Source organism: Euprymna scolopes, chromosome 21, assembly GCF_053919585.1.
Source record: "Euprymna scolopes isolate OS-2025 chromosome 21, ASM5391958v1, whole genome shotgun sequence".
NCBI lineage: Eukaryota > Metazoa > Mollusca > Cephalopoda > Sepiida > Sepiolidae > Euprymna > Euprymna scolopes.
In genome coordinates this window covers 116667347-116684165 of record NC_136502.1, presented here as the reverse complement: position 1 = coordinate 116684165, position 16819 = coordinate 116667347, and the positions used below count along the sequence as shown (strand labels likewise).

The 16819-nt window shown below is 33.8% G+C and overlaps 1 protein-coding gene across 1 annotated transcript in view; it reads left to right on the top strand.

The window, feature by feature from the left end:
* Positions 1-2310: 2310 nt before the first annotated feature.
* Positions 2311-16819, top strand: part of LOC145242681 (uncharacterized) — a 31274-nt gene continuing 16765 nt past the window's right edge. Inside the window, exon 1 of the mRNA XM_080105813.1 lies at positions 2311-2452. The gene's annotated coding sequence lies outside the window, so the exon portion shown is untranslated. The remainder of the gene's footprint in view (positions 2453-16819) is intronic.

The following is a 16819-nucleotide window of genomic DNA, read 5'->3' as shown; positions in this document are numbered from 1 at the left end:
GCACGCAAATAAACAAACGTTTAATCATTTCAATTTCCCCGTGCATTTTACACAAAAATAAGTTCTTCCAGCAATGACATAATTTCAAATATGTCCACACGCTGTTCTCACAACAACAAAAGTAAAATGAACATATTTCTGGCGGGCGTAGTTGAAGACAGTATCATGTGACACAAGCGACCAATGCGAAAATTTAGAAGATTGTCTTTTTAACGCTTTTCCAAAAACCAAAATATCAGCAGTAGCAATCTTGTTTTGGAGCCGGTCCAAAAAGTATTTAAACGCATCAAACATTCTTTCTTCCCTCCTTTTTCCCTTCTTTCTTCTTGCTCCAACGTGACACAAGAACATGCCTCTCGTTTTCATCTCATCGTCGCTTTCAAAGCTGTCGAAACCATGACACACATAATGCGGGCACTCAAAAATCACACTCATGCATACACGCACCCATTCCGTACATTTTCTATAAGAATTAATAACAACGGACTATTTTCCCTGTGGGACTTTTGAATAAGGCGAACTTCGTCAGTTAAAACACAAATCTTGAAATAAAGAGCTAAATACATCCAAGTATTGAATACTGTTGCCACATATGGGCAGGAGCTGCTAGAAAAGACTTGTCCTGCCTTGATAGGGTTCAAAATAGACTTTGTGGCCTGGTGGGAGATGTCCTTTTCTCTTCGCTGCAACCTCTATCTCACAGAAGAGATGTTGTGAGTTTGTCTCTGCTTTATCGTTATTTTCATTGAAAGTGTTCGACTGAGCTTCAATCTATGGTCCCCCCTCACCAAACTTTCACAAGAAACACTAGACTAGCTGAAAACACTATCAATAATTCCCCCCACTCTTTTTATCTGTGCCTAAACCTAAACATAGATTCCATGATCAAAGCTTCTTTCTTAGAACTGCACACCTGTGGAATTGTCTTCCGTTTTCCTGCTTTCTAGCTGTCTATAATATGGTTGTCTTGAAGTCCAACGTGAACAAGTTTCTGATGAGCTGTTCCACTTAAGTTAACAAATTTACCGAACTTCCATTACTATCGATTACTATATTGTCCTTTTGACTACTGTACACTCTTTAACCCTTATCCTTGAGTGGCCTATCGGCCTTGATAAGTGTTGACGCCTATGTAAAAAAAAAGAAAAAAAAAGACATTATTTTTACACAAGACTTCACCTTCTAATCTTATTAATTCAATGAAGGACTTTCATCTAACATTTTAATCATAATCATTTCTAAAGAACATTTACTGATCGGACCTTTGCTTGTTCATCTTGTTATTTTTGTTGAAAAATAAATGTGGTGCATTTTAAACAAGAAGGAGGTGTAATTTTGTTTTATTCCTTTTTTTTTTTAATTATCTTGTTTAGGGCAGAGAGATTTAATTTCACTTAAACTTCTTTTCCCCTACAGTATCTAGACACAATTTGTTCTTGGATAGTGAAAAGTTAATTCACAGCAATTCTCCTTACGATAACGATTAAACAGCTTTGTAAGTATGGGAGCAAGTTCTGGTTGAAGCTTTTTCAGCACTATAATTGGAATGCTGTCAGAGCCAGTTGCTTTACTGGAATCAAGGTTTTTGATTAGCTTGGCAACATCACGCACAGATATTTGTATGTCGCATAGGATGTTTTCTGATACAGGAGGAAATACGGGGGAATTGACGACCTTGTTTGTATAGGGTAGAGTTAGCTGCAAAATTCTTGGCAAAGAGCTTGGCTTTGTCTGATGTTGACGAGATTACCTCAGGTTCATTGATAATGGTTGGGATAGAGCACACGCTTCTGTTCAAGATCCGATTTGCTCTTTGCCAAAACTGGTGGGAACATTTTACATCTTCTTATAAATTAAATTATTTTGTATTAATAGACGGTCGTTTCTTGCTTCTTTCTTGTTTTATTGTTGCATTTTTTTAAAGTACCTTGGTAACCATGACCCATGGATAACTGTCGTTGAACATAGTGACAAATTTTCCACATAGATAATGGACAAACAGTGAAAGAATGAAAAAACTATACTTGTATAAATGAGTCAAAATGCTTATTAAGCTAAGAGTAGAATAGACATGAACTCCACTATTTTGATAGCCTTTTAATTTGTAAATGGATTTTAATTATATTTCCGAATAAATAATTCAGTGTGTAATATTTGTTCTCTCTTCAATCAAGGAAAGGGAGATCCCTCTTGAATGTGGTAATTTTTGTCCCACTTCGGAGTGTCCTTTTTTGGCGAACTGGATTTTCTTATATCTAATCTTGCCCTCGATGGAGATAAGTTTAATCTGGAGAAATTCCTGTTGAACGTTAGACATTGTGTGACGTGAATGCATTCCAAGGGCAGATAACTCCCGGCGGATCTTCGTCTTCACACACATAGGATGCTAGGATAAGATGGCGACTTACTTACTGAAAGGAGGTTATTAGGCGACAGGAAGAATAATGAAGGAGTAAGTCTCATGTTTTTATTTTGTTTTATGGGAAAGTGTCAGACTTTAGGTTCTGGAAGAAGCACTGAAAAAAAATGGAAACGTGCCTGATTTGTAAAATCAACGTAATCTAAACGTTGACATTAAACTGAGGCCAGACATTTTTTTTCTCAAAAAGGCCAAAAAAAAACAAAAAAAAAACCCTCAAGTCTTGGAACAAAATCGCTAAAAAAAAACAAAAAACTATTAAGTCTTATTTTAAAAATTTATTTTAAACTTTGAAGTTAATTTTAAAAAGAAAGAAATGGCGTTTTTTATAGAGAAATTCTATTGTATTTTAATTTATTGTATTTAATTTGTTGCGGAATCGAAATATCTTGTTTTTATTGATCAAACTACAATTTTTCACTCGTGTAACAAATGCCGCACCTAAATTTTTCTTTTTCTTTTTACACGTTTTATTTCTTTTTCGCCATAAAAATCATATATAGACATATTTTGTTTTTTATGAAAAATATATATCAACTTGATTACACATACAAAAAAAGTACGAAAACAAATAATTCCTGCCTATTTTTGGTACTTAGTTTCCATTGGCTTCGTAAAAATCAGTAATGAATTCCAACAACCGAAAGGCGACTACACAAAATTAAACTCGGGTTCCTGAAACGGATTACAAAAAACTCTTGATTTATCCAAAATTAAAAAGAAAAATTGTCCTTATGCCGAGAAGGTACAGTACTACAGTGCTGAAATAGTTTTTTTTTTTTTTTTTTTTAGAAAACTATTCGGTATTTTTTTAGATTAGGTCCACCTCCAAAATTTTCTTTTAAATGACACCTTTTAGAAGTTTTCGAGGGTTTGTATTACTGTTGTACACATAGATTCGAAAAAGTTGTCAAAAAACAAATATATAACAAATAAATGTTATCAAAGGAAAGATAAGTTACTTTTCTACCTAACTGGATATATTTTTCGTGTTTTTATTCAATGTAACATGTTTATTCAGCTCGAAAAGCATTACTGATGTATTGGAAAATTCAAAATGGCGCCGACACTCTCTTTAACACGGTAAGTTCAGGAAAAAATGTTATAAATAATAAACTAGACAAAATACTGTTAGAAATTCGCTCATTATATGTTACTGTGACATAAGTTGACATATATTCGGTGTTTTTTTAATAGTATTTTGTCTAGTTTATTATTTATAACACCTTTTCCCAAACTTACCATGTTAAAGAGAGTGTCGGGCGCCATTTTGAATTTTCCAATACATATTACATCGGTAAACACTGCATGTTTTTCGATCTGAATAAACATGTTACATTGAATAAAAACAAAAAAAATATATCGAGTTTTGTAGAAAAGTAACTTATCTTGCCTTTGATAACATTTATTTATTATATATTTGTTTTTTGACAACTTTTTCGAATCTATGTGTACAGTAATACAAACCCCAAGAAAATTTTGGAGGTGGACCTAATCTGAAAATTTACCAACTATTCTTAACATGGGGGGGGGTATGATGTTTTGTTTACTGTTTTGTAACTATTCTGTACTTTCACAAAAGATAGTGTAAGACTTGTTTAACTTAAAAATACTATTTTTTTTTAAATGGCACGCACCTTACTTTCTCTGCACGAATACAAATGTAGTATTTTTCACTGCCATATTTGGTATTTTTTTACGACCTACCCCAACGTAGTATAAACACCCCCAATCACCCCATGTTAAGAACGGCTTTCGGAATAAACAACCTCTCCCAACCTCCCCATGTTAAGAACGACTTTCGAGGTTGGGGCTTGTTTATTCCGAAAGTCGTTCTTAACATGGGGTGGTTGGGGGTGTTTATTATACACTGGGGCACGTCGTAAAAATTGACCCTATATTTTACTCGCGTATCAAATCCAAATTTTATTTCGGTGCTTATGCAGAGAGTGATCCGCGCTATTTTTTTTTTAAATCGTATTTCCAAGTTTAATTAAAGTTGGTGTTTTTTTTTTTTTTTTTTTTTTTTTTATATATTCAATTGTAAGGTTAAAGTACAGAATAGGTACAAAACACGCTCCCCTCTACATGTTAAGAATTGCTTTTTAAATAATAACGTTATTTCAGCACGGATCACTCTCTGCATGAGTACCTTTTATTTATTTTTATTTTATTTATTTATTTTTTTTTTTTACTGATATGTTTAACATTTGTTGCATTATATTTTTATTTATTGTAAATTGTTAGCAAGTGTTTATGATGTAAATATCTGGGATAGCATGGAGACGAGGGTCGGTCCAATTTTCTGTCCACGTGACAGAAAATAACACTAGAAAACAAAACAATTACAAAAAATGGTGTTTATGCGCTGATGTTATCGTGCTAAAATGGTGTTTATGCGCTGATGTTATCGTGCTGCGTGCACCCCGTGCTGTTTTTAAAGTAGCATTTTCAAGTTGAAGTTTTTACAATATCTTTCTTTTTAATTGTTTGAAAGTACAGAATAGTCACAAAACCTCCTCCCTTCCCATGTTAAGAATGGCTTATGTTACCGTGCTGAATTAGATTCAGCACGGTAACATAAGTACCGTTTCAATTTTAGCTGTTGTCGGAACTCGTCGAATTTTACCGAGCTAGTATGAGTAACCAACCATGGAGGTCGATCTACACGCACTGTATAATTTTAAGGTGCTAGTGCACTTATTGATCCGCACTATTTTCTAAAATAGTATTTTAAAGTTTTACAATGTCTGTTTTTATTAAATTGTTAGGTGAAAGTACAGAACACCCCCCCCCGTCCTCATATTAAGAATGGCTTTCAAAATAACGTAATTTCAGATTGTTGAAATAATTAAGGTATTTTTAAATCGTGTATATTTCTACCTACGTAGTATAGTTTTAGGAACACCTGAATTTTAAGATTATCTCTAATAATATTCTTCGATAATTACATTTTTTAAAAAATATGATTTACTTATGTCACCGTGCTATTTTTTGTATGTTAATCAAATATTGGGTACTTGTGCACTTGCAGTTGTGCACTTGTGCAGTTTAATTAAGACATTTAAAAAAAAATGAAAATATCGAAAAAAAAAGTTATATTGTACGAACTTGTTATGGAATAAAGTTTTCATTTAAAAAATCACTTATTTGATCAAGTTTTTTTTTCTTTCTTTTTACAAAGGAAAATCATATTTTAATGAGATCGATCGTATTATCGCCATTTGCCTATTTCCAGGGCCGAAGAGGAGGGGGGGGCTTTAAACGAAAAAGTGATCAACAGAGGACAAAATGAAATAGATTAAAAAAAAACAACTAAAGTATTTATCTAAGTATTTTTTCTGCCCATGTTTTAAAATAATTTGGACAAACATAAGCGGTGATTGGAGTTATCTCCCCTAGTGCCCCCCTCCTTATTCGCGAAAAACAAGATGGCCGCGACACGATCGATCTTATTAAAATTTGGTTTTCCTTTGTAAAAAAAAAACAAATGATTAAATTAAGTAAATTTTCTTTTGTATGAAAACTTTATTCCATAACGAGTTTGTACAATAAAACTTTTTTTTTTTTTTTTTTTAATATTATTTTCATTTTGGTGCTAAATGCAGAGTAGTGAAGTGATTTTTTTTTTTTTTCAATCGTATTTCCATGTTGACGTGTTTTTTTTTTTTTTTTTATTCAATTGTAAGGTTAAAGTACAGAATAGGTACAAAACACCCTCCCCTCCCCATGTTAAAAATGGCTTTTTAAATAATAACGTTACAATTTCAGCACGGATCATTCTCGAGTACCTTCATTTTTAATGTCTGGTTAAGTACCGAATATTGAATAAAAATACGGTATTCTTTTAAGGCTCGTCTCACAGAAAAAGATACTCCACCTAGTGATATTTTTTTTTTGGGGGGGGGACCTGAAAGTTGTTTTGGTAAGTTTTTACTTAGTTTTCACCTTTTAAATGACGACTATCCGGGTTTTGGGGTATGCTGAAAAACGAAAATCGCATTTAAATTTGCCACAAACAAGTAGTTTTCCGGATATTAAGCAATATAATTCTTTATTAAGTGATGGCACCGTAGAGAAATGACCACCACTGATAACATAAAGAATTACATTGCTTAATATTCGGAAAACAACTTGTTTGTGGCAAAAATATGTGCGTGTACAGACTGGTCACTACTGATAACATAATAAATTGTATCTATATAGTCAGATTTTCTTTATTTTTGTTCTTCAATGTCTTCGTGTCTTCATTGAAAGATGAAAGCAGAAAGAAAAACTTTTTAGCTAAAAAATAAACAAAAAATGCCCCCCCCTCATTAGAAGGCCAAAAAGTGGGTGATCATTTTAAGTTGAATTTATATAGGAAGATGATCACTCACTTTTTGAAAAAGTAATTTCTTCATATCGTGAAAACTATTTCGGTGCTAGTGCAGTGGACTGCAGTAGTGCACTTATTGATACGCGTTATTTTTTAAAATAGTATCTACAAGTTTAATTAAAGTTTTACGATATCTTTTTGTTTATTAAATTGTTAGGTTAAATTACAAGAGTAGGTACAAAACACCCTCCCCATGTTAAGAATGGCTTTCTAAATTATTATTTCAGCAGGGATCAATAAGTGCACTAGTACATTTATTTCTCTGCAACGGAAACGGTTAGCAGATTCGTTTTTAGCACAACGAAATCTACAATAAAAATGTATTCGTCTTGTAGGGTGAGACGACGGGCCTTAAAGGAAAATTTTACCAAAAATACCTATATATTTTTTAAAATCCTACCCAGAAAATAAAAAATAAATAATACGGATAGGGGGGGGGGTAAAAGTTACAAAAACAAAAGAAAAAAAATCACTCCCAGACAACGCCGGGTAAGGTAAATAAATACTCATTTATAGTTGTAAATTTAATCGTTTAAACGAGATTACATATCGAATCGTTTCTTATTGGCTAGAATAAAAAAAAAAAAAAAATGTCGAATGTTATTTTGATGTTCGTATATTGCATTAATGGTTTGTGTTTGACCTTCGCTTTTTCCCCAGGAAAAAAAAAAATCAAATATTGCGTTTATTATTAAATTATTATAAACTTAAAAATGAAAACAGTTTAAATCTTGACAAATCATGACTTATAAATTTTTAACATAATTATTTTTTATAGAGAATTATCAATCTGGTTTAACAACAACAACAACAACGTTAGGTTCTTTGCTAAAATAGAGGCGCGACCGAACGATACTGTTTTCCTTTTTCATTTAGGAGCAAAAACCTGATGCTAATGACCCTTTAAATTTCTAACCATAAATTATTTTCAAATTGACACTTTAAAGGTTTCAAAATCACTTTCGAATCACGGAAACGGCCAATATTTGGTAATCCTAAATTTTGAACAGAACTGTTTGTTTCTTATAAACCTAGCCCTAATTTAAGGTTTTAGTTCAATAAAGTCGGTTTGTTTTGGTTCAAATCCTGTAGGAGCACCCAATTTTTTATTTGGGGGAAAAAAATTGTGATCTTTAAATGAAAGAGAATAAACTAATGGACAAAAGTCAAGTATTATAGTTCAATTGTGCTCGCAAGCCAAAAGAACAATGGATTTTCGTATCAAAGAAGCATTAAAATTTTAACTAAATTAAAGTTAAGTTACAGTCAAATTATTATGGTAAGTTCAAATTATGTCACGGAACGAAAATGTCATATTCCAAAAATCACGTAAATTGGTCAAATAGTTTGATCATTATATCATCGATTTTAATAGTAAATCGTAACCATTACAAGACTGATTTTGATCTCGGTAGTTCGAATTGAGTTTTCCTTTATTTATTACACACGGCGGATCAAGACAACGTATCGCTTCTTCATAAAATTTGATTATCTTAGTTAAAAAAAAATTACTTGATCAAGGTACGTGATTTTGGAATAGAACATTTTTGTTTCGTGACACACGCATATATATATATATATATATATATATATATATATATATATATATGTAATCACCATTGGACTTTCACCAAAAAAATACTTTTAATTTAAAAAGATTATACTTTTAGAGGAGAATTGATTTTAATTAAAGTTAATTAAATAACACAAAATTGCGACTTTTTGTCTTTCTCGCCTCTATGTGACTTACTGTTCATGGATTAATTGTTGAAACCAAAGATACAGTAGCATTAAACGAAATTTCAAAATCCTATGAAAAAAAAAAATAATTTACGAAATTAAATCCACCAAAATTTATTTTAGTTTCTTCGCATACAAGTTAAACATTTTAATTTTTTTTGTGCATAGTTGTAAGAAGTAAAAAAAAGATACTATGCACTTATGTTACCGTGCTGAAATAACGTTATTTAGAAAGCCATTCTTAACAAGGGGAGGGGGTGTTTTGTAACTATTCTGTACTTCTACCTAACAATTAAAAAGAAAAAAGATATCATGAAACTTGAACCTGAGAATACTATTTAAAATTAGCATGGTTCTTGTTCTCCGTCAGTGGAGGAGAAATCCTTCACGACTGAGACAATTTTAATTTTTGTTCTTTTTCTCCACGTTAAAAAACGACCCTGGTGTCTTACTCTGTCCCGTGGGGAGACATTGTAAATGGGAACATAAGCACAAAACATTACTTTGCCACCTTTCGAAATTTGGAAGCATTTAACTATTAAAAATAAGTTTTAACATTCCTAGCAAATCCTTATGTATTTTTTGAAAAGAAATTTTTAGTAATAAAACCGGATGTGATGTAACAAACGAGCGACCCTCATCTTGCCGAACATAAGTTTGACCTTCACCTTTTATTTCCGATTAATACGTCATTTCGAAATGAAATCAACAAGCGGTGAGAAAAGAGATCAACTTAGGCAACTTATATTAAATATGTCAGCTTCCGTTATCATGGGCTACGAATTACTGCAATATTCTATCTACTATGCTACCTCGCCAATCTTCACTGCTCTGTCCGATTTCAGATAAAATCAATGTTCAGAGCTGAGGAAAATCTTTTATTTAGCATCCGGTAGAGATTTACATGCTGCCCACCTCAGTATGATGTGACACAAGGCCGGGAAAGTGGGGATGTCAAGCAAGCTCCCCTAAAGGAGGGGGCACTCTTACCTAGCAAAAATTGCTTGGACATCCCCGTTGGAATTCTCTGATCGAGGCGCCTCAGACAGCAAGCAATAAACTTACCCCCACCCGAAAACCGGGTGGCAAGGCCTGGGAGGGTGGATCTCCTGAGTGATACTCAGGCGGTGTACTTCAGTCTGGCAGGTACTGAGCCAGTTCCTGGCCTCAGAGCTGTTGGGCTGATTGTCAAGAAGGAATTCTTGACTGGCATTTCCTACTCAAGTTTCCAAGCGACCAAAGCAGCAACGAGACTCATCTTATTGAGGGTATTTAGCTTTGGGTTGAACTCGTGGTCTCATCCTGCTAGAGGTTTTGATCTCGACAATCGGTCCAACAGAAACTGGGTCATCTCGGTAGTCTTTTATTTGGCGGGCTAAGGCATTCGTTCTGGGTAGACCTAGGATGTCCACCATCTCGGGCCTTGTTGCCTGTCTGGAACACCCTGACTGGGGAATGTCAACAGGTCTACTTGGGTAATTTTTAATAGGCCAATGCTCCTCCTTTAGGGACACTGGCTTGACTCTCCCCACCTTGTGTTACATCCTCCTGCAGTGGGAAAGAAGAACTGTATTTTTCTTGTTGTTCTACTGAGGTATGAGGTCCCCCTTCTCTGAGAAGAGGTTAGTTTAGGTGCTCCTACCAGGGATTGTGGATGGGGCCTCTCAGGTATTTTTTGTTGGTCAAAGCCTACAAATGCTGGAGCTCTGGCTTTTCAAAACTCTACCTAACCTTGTGTCTCACCTCCTGGGGAGAAGGTAAATAGAATACTTGCTGAAGATCTGTTTACGGCACTTGATCCCACAGATCGATGCTGCTATTGTGGTTTCAAGCCCTCTTCTGACAGGATGACATATGGTCTGGCTTGGTCCTAGGAGGTGCACCTTGCCAGACATTACCTTATGGAAGAGTTAATTTCTTACTGATTGCTTGAGTTAGATCAACTGGAGAATGCCGACAGATCTATTGATGGCTATTTTTATTGAGCCAGCATGCACTTTCAGGAGTATTGGCCCCTTCCTCTTGCCTGCCTTCCCAACCTTGTGCCACATGTTTCTTAATCGGGAGGAAGTCCAAGTTTTCCCTTGGCAATCAATCCAACAACCTAGAGACTGCCATGATAGTATTGGACTCTTCTTTCTCGAGAAGAGGTATGATCCAGCTCATTCCTAGGAAGTTTACCCTTCAAAACATTATCCCTCTCCCACTGTCCTCTCTCTTCATCTGAGGGTGCCTTAGGTTCGTTCATGTTGCTTTTGTACCCAGCCAAAGTGTCCTCTTGGAAAAACTAATTTACTCACCTTCCTGCCTTGTGTCGCATCTTGTAGTAGTGGGAAGCAAATGCCAATATTTTCTGGCGATTGTGATCTGCTTACATTCGACTGTTGATTTTCTGCCTATCCAAGTTGTTGGCTCAACAAACCAACTGACCTGTTTTGCTTTAAACATTGGCATTTCTATTCATGCGTTAACATTTTTCAAGGCAACTTTTTGATAAGAATTTCATACGAACCAACACATGACCTTTTCAGGTCAACTGTTACCTTCCTTTCTTTGCTGTTGTCGTCTTTGTCTTCTGATTCTAAACAGTTGTACGACCAATTAGGAAAGTTCTTTTACATCCAATAATTTATAAAGATTAAAACATTACCTTAGTTTTATAACAATTTGATTCTCATAATTTAAGAATGAAATGGTATTATAGTGAGTAAATTTAACTTTTAAAATCCTGTTTTAAATAAAATAATTTATTTTAACAAATGTCAGTGTGAAAAGGAAACACAAAATAAAAATAAAATTCAGAAAACTTTTGGGCAACACCAGGTAGGTACAATAATGTCAAAAAATTATTTTTAGTTAAGGTAACATTCATTTTTCTTTTTTTTTTTTCTTTTTTTTTTTTTTTTTTTTTTAAGAACAAGTCTTGAGGTGAAATTCCATAAAAAGTTTAAAAAAAAAAAAAATTCAGATTTTTTTGTGCAAGAATGTTAAGTTTGTATTAGTAACATTCCAGTGACCGAGATTCTACATAAGTCTGCCATGGAAGAATTGAAAGATATTTGATAAAAACTAGAAAAAGAAAAATATTTAAAATAATTTTAGTATAAGAAAATGTGTAAATTATTGAATAGAGGCTATTGAAAAACATGCTCGTTTTGTTTGTTTGTTTGTTTTCACATACATATACAGAGTGAGCCAAAAGTAGGTGGACAGTAAAATTTTTTTTTTTTATCTAGAGATTACGTGTACGTACAACTATATGCAATAAGACAATTATATTAATTGTTGTGGTGCTAGTGGTTGAATAAATAACGAGAAAAACACAGTAACGGTTAAAATAAATATGTATAAACAAAATACATAAAAATGGGAATTGAACAATATCTTTGCTCATGGCAGAACTAGTTGTGAACAACCATCTGCTTCGCGTGTCTGTCTGCAACTCTCTCCTAAACTGCTTCTCGTTACTCGGAAGTGACGTTATGGACTAGTTCATTATTTCCAGTAATAGGGGTGCGTCTCCAACGTTAATGAAAATTAAATGTTATTTATCAACACAAGTGCTCAAACTATTTTCCTTCTTGATTTACACAGCTTTGAAGTCTGCCTTTTACGCTTCTACTTTTGGCTCATTTAGGGTTTGTGCTATTAGGGTATAACCTAAGAAAATAATTCAACACAAGCTTCTGATACAACGAACACAACAACTTTAATAAATGTAACAAAAAGGTTTATTCAGGCGAATGTTCACAGGGAGATATTATCCCTGGGTAAAAACTGGACTCTGGCCACCTGGTGCTATCGCGGTAGTTATTCCCAGTGAGAATCATCGATACCGGATGAAATAACACAGAGATGGAGAGAGCGCGAGGAAAAGGGTCCTATATACTTGGTGTCTCTCTCGGTAAGGAGTTTTTTTTTCTTCAAACCGGAAGCTCTCCAATTTCCTTAGGGGATAGAAAGGATCAATGCGCCGCACCCCTGATTGGTTAGTATGTGGCCAAGTAACACAGGGGAGAGGCATTGATACGCAACAGAAAAAAAAGTTCCACTTGTTACTGCTACATAACCCCCTGCTTAGGCTGAAAGCCGACAGAGAAAAAGGTAGCATAAGAAATAGCGAAAAATAAAAATATTTGTAAATATGTACAAGCAGGGAGACCCGACGTCTGGGATTGAATAAGGATCAATGAATGGTTCACACTTATACAATTTGGCAGTGAAATCAGTGAAATCACCAATTTTTCAATCAAAGTGGTTAATTGCCTGCTTTAATCATACGGGAAGGAAGTTTCACATGCCTCCTTGCACTACATTAGTCCACAATAAATTTTAGTTTGCATTGCACTGTAGAGAACCTGGTGTTAATTTTATAAATTATTTTTATATCATTGACTTGAATGGTTTCAAATACAAAAGTCAAGTATCATGGTTCAGTTGTATTCTAAACAGAAACATTCATCTCGAACACGCTCCTGTTTTATCAAAGAACCTACTGTTGATTTTTAAACACCAGACCCTTCTGCTTGTGTGTTGATAAAACTTCTCAAATGCACTTGGGATGTAAAATGCTTTAAAAAAAAAAATAAAACGTTCGGTGCAGAAGGATATATGATCTTCATTTTTCCTGCTACAACTGGTTAATAAAATTGATTGTTGGTCTTAAAAATGTTAAATGTATGTCTTAAAAAAAATAATTTTGAATTAAAATGCTAGTCACTGGTGGTCATCTTGATTTTGTTTTTCTAACACTAAAATTGTTTACTGCTAAATATAAATAACAAACTTATATTACATCAAAACTAAACTTCGGACATTATTTTTATGTAAAAAAACAAAACAACAACAAAAAAAAAACAAGTGTTCATGGAATGTAACAAAAGAAAAATAAAGAGGTTAAAAATATAAATATTCCATAATCTATATATCATATTTATGTGACCTCATCTGTCTGTGTGCAGGACGGTCTCTACCAAACTACTCTGTCAATTTTGGGGTTTATAGATTTGAAACTTGATCTAGAGGAGATTTGAACCTTTGGAATAAATCTGATTAGTTTTTTAGCTGGTAAAAATAGCTGCTAAGGGGTTAAAATGAAAAAAAATAGAACTTGGCAGGCATAAGTCGCTTTAATGTGTTACTTCTGCACATGCACAAATATACATTTAATAACATTAGTTTTTAAGTTTTTGTATGCATATGGACTTAGCTCAGAAAGTAAGGTTGGTTAGCTACATGTTTTGGTTTCAATTCTAGCTGATGACACTCAAGTAATTTTTTTTTTTTTTTTTTTTTTTTTTACTTTTGAAATCATTACTATATATTAGGTACAATATAATAATCAATAGAGAACTGGCTCTAAAATAATAAATACGAAAACTGCATAAATTAAAATATCATATAAACCCTTTACCGCCAGAATTTTTTTTTTTTTTTATGCAATAAATTTTTTAATCATAAATCTGTGTTCTTCCTGACTCAAGGGATGAAGAAAAAAATCACCAAGATGTTGAACCCTACATAGACCTGTATTTTGAAGACCAGTTAGGCTGACGAGCCATAAGAGTAAGAAATATTTCCTATACAGGTATTTTTTTTGAAAAGTGGCTTGAAAGTACAATTTAGCAGTAAAGGGTTAGCCGTATTTTACGACTGGTCAATAATGGGCGATATGCTAATCTAATAACAATTGTCAAAATAAAAAGGTTGTCAGCAAGAAACTTTTTCAATAAAAATTCAAATTTATAAATTTAAAAAAACTCACCATCGGTTTAAAATCCATTTTACATGCTGGTATGCATTGAATAGCATTCAGAAATTGACTTCCAAAAGTAACTTATCTCTAACCAGGTCTTTATTTATCCTTTCTCTCTGGTCATTTTTTTTTTTATTTCCTTCCATTTATTCCTAAGTCTTCCTTTGTGAACTGAACCTGTTACCTCAACTGTTCTACATGGTGTCCAAAAAGTAATTAAAAGGTTAAAAATCTTTGTCATTTTACAATTAATGATTATTTTTTTTCTCTATTTCAGATATTTTACAGGTAATATTTTTGAAATTAATTATAGATAATTCTAGCATTGAACAATGTACGCAAGTTGTGAAATTGTTTTACCAAAATCAGGGATCAATTGTTTTGACTCGAAGAGCTTATTGCCGGCATTTTCATGTAAAGGGATAGCCCAAATCACAACACAGTTCAAAACATTGTGCACCAATTTGAAGATCAAGGAGTATACTTGATCTTCCGTGAGCTGGCGGACCTTGAAACATCAGGAATGAAATAAGGGAGTTATAATCACAATCCAGGTCATGAATAATGTTTTGGAAAGAGCACAAATATGCAAAACTGAAAATGAGCAACATTTAAAAGACATTGTTTTTCATAAATAACAGTTGTTTGCATTTTGCATTGTTTTTTTCTTTTTGTTTTTGAATTTCCCAACGTCTTAGTCAGATTGTGTTAAAATTACAGAAAGATATCATCAAAAATGAATCTATTTAAGTTTAAAACCCTTCAGTGACTTTTTGGACACCCTGTACATCTACTGACCCAAACAACTCATTTTTCAACATGGCTATATTGAAGTTTACTCTTCTGCACACATCTCTCTATACTGTCCAGACTTAATCTTCCTCTGAGGTCATCAGATCTAAACTTGTCTATCATTCAATTTCTCTCCATGCAACTCCTAACTTCAACCTTCACTGATCAGGTTTCATTTTCATACATCATATTGCGTGCACATAACTGTTTCATTGGTTGACAGTAGTAATACTCTGCTTGTTAGTAATGACATAAGTTCAACAAACTTACTCCATTCACTCCTTCTTGCAATCTCACTAGCACCTGCTCCACCCCGTACTGCAATGGTATCATTAAAGCAAACAAAACTTTTCAATAACTTTCCTTTCCAGATATAGTGTCTTCACATTTGAGTTGTCATTCATCTCCATTGTCTTGCATACAGATTGGTTATCCTCGCTCCATCTCTCAGTAATTCCACTGCACTTCTTGAATTCAATATAATCACAGCCAGTTTCAGATGGGTGAATATTTACGAATACTAGGCGCTGTATGGATTCAAGTAAGTTAGTATGTATAATGCTTAAGAGAGATGAACATCTCTGCTTTGCATAGTTGAAGGGCATCCTTGGGCAAGGTGCGCCCTCCTCTGATATTCTTGAGGGTTACCATACTGGGGATTGATGGAGTTCTTCAGCCATGGTGAAGGCAGTACATCTAGAAAAGGAGGGAGGCATCATCGAAAAATCAAAACAGATAGAAGGAGCCTTTCGGACATGTACAGCAATCTTCTAGTGATGGTGTCGCTAACAAAATACTCACTTCCAATTTGTCATGAGCCAGCATGGAAGTAGTAAGATTCAGAAAACCGTCATAAGAATACTCATGTCAGTGTGCAATCTGTTCTAACTGGAGGTAGTAAAACAATCTTGTGTGTCCAATGCTTGTTTAAAAAGCAAAATAAAATTTTATTTCGGGCAAAAAAAAAAAAATTAAAAAAAAAAATTTTTTTTGTAGAATTGTCTTTTTATACACATTATATATACATATTTTACTTGAAAAATAAAACAAAAAAACATTTGATTTGGTAATCTTAAGTAGGACGCCCCCTGGTGTGTTTGTGGTATTATGATGACTGAGAACTCGTTAGGATTAGCACAGACTAATTAAAGGTACAGTGACGAGGATGACTATAGCCCTCCTTCCCCATTTTTTTTATTGACCTTGTGCCTAATTTTGTTTTGTTGATTTTCTTTGGCAAAATATATAAATCAAAGTGTAGTATCTGTTGTATCTACCATGAGAGAATGAATTTATCTCTCTCCTACATCAAAGATGTGGCACAAGGGTCTGAAGGTGAGATTGAAGATCTAGTGTCTCTGAAGAGTAACACTCTAGCTTGCAAAAAAAATGTCTGAACTGTCCTGTTAGCATTCCTCAGTAGGGGTGCCTCGGGTAATTAGCAATAAACTAACCCCTTCTCAAATAGAGGAGATAAAGTCTGGGAGGGTGAACATCCTAGAACTGCACAGGACCAGCAATAGACTACAATCAACAGGAGAGAGCTCATTCTAAAAATGGCTTAAAACGTGTGCTGTGTCAGGGGAGACATGATCCTTCTCTCGACTGAAGCATTGTTTATTAATGTCTTATTCAGAATGACCAACTTTCATGGCGTTACAATAAGTCGTAGTTCATAAATATTGTATCTCAACTATACTAATGATATCGCCATATTAGGTGAAAGCTTTGCCAA